The following is a 705-nucleotide window of genomic DNA, read 5'->3' on the forward strand; positions in this document are numbered from 1 at the left end:
GGGTTTTATTTTAAATATCTTATAAAAGAAAATGATTTAAAAAAAATTAACAAGCATATCCAAATGAACAAAACCTCTTTCCTTTTAATAGTGAGCAAATTCTCCATACTTGCTGCTTAAAAATTTGTGGTGTGCTATGTTCTTACTAATTGTCAGAGCTTGCACATCAGGTTGTACGTAAGGCTGACCCTCTCTAACAAGAGATCAATTGTGGCTCTGGATTCAGTCCCTGTCAGTAGCAGGCTATGTAATTGCTGTACTTGGTGTCTGTGAATCACTGCGGAGTAGCTGTGGGAGGCTGCTGATAGCTGTGCTGGCAGAGAATTGTGAAACACTGGATGTCCTGGGTTAAGCTGAGACAGGGTTAACTTTCTTCATAATAGCTAGCAAGAGGCTGTGTTTTGGATTTGTGCTCAGAAGAAAGCTGATAAAAAGTGATGTTTACTTGTCTGCCGTGGTCTGCAGACTGGAGGAGCTGGGAGGGAGCACAGCCCCAGTTACTAGCCCAGGATTTGATCTTCGGTTCAGGATTGAGACCCAAGGTGACCAATAATCTATTCCATAACATACACGTCATGCCCAGTATATAGGTGAGGACCCTCCGGAAGATCGGCCCTCCCATCACCCCGGTCAGCTCCCAGACTGCGACGCTGGGACTGTTATCTCCGTTCCATGAGTGTGGTTTTGGGACTCTCCCTGATCCGG

The sequence above is a fragment of the Pterocles gutturalis genome, unplaced genomic scaffold (assembly GCF_000699245.1).
Source record: "Pterocles gutturalis isolate BGI_N339 unplaced genomic scaffold, ASM69924v1 scaffold27966, whole genome shotgun sequence".
NCBI classification, from domain to species: Eukaryota; Metazoa; Chordata; class Aves; order Pterocliformes; family Pteroclidae; genus Pterocles; species Pterocles gutturalis.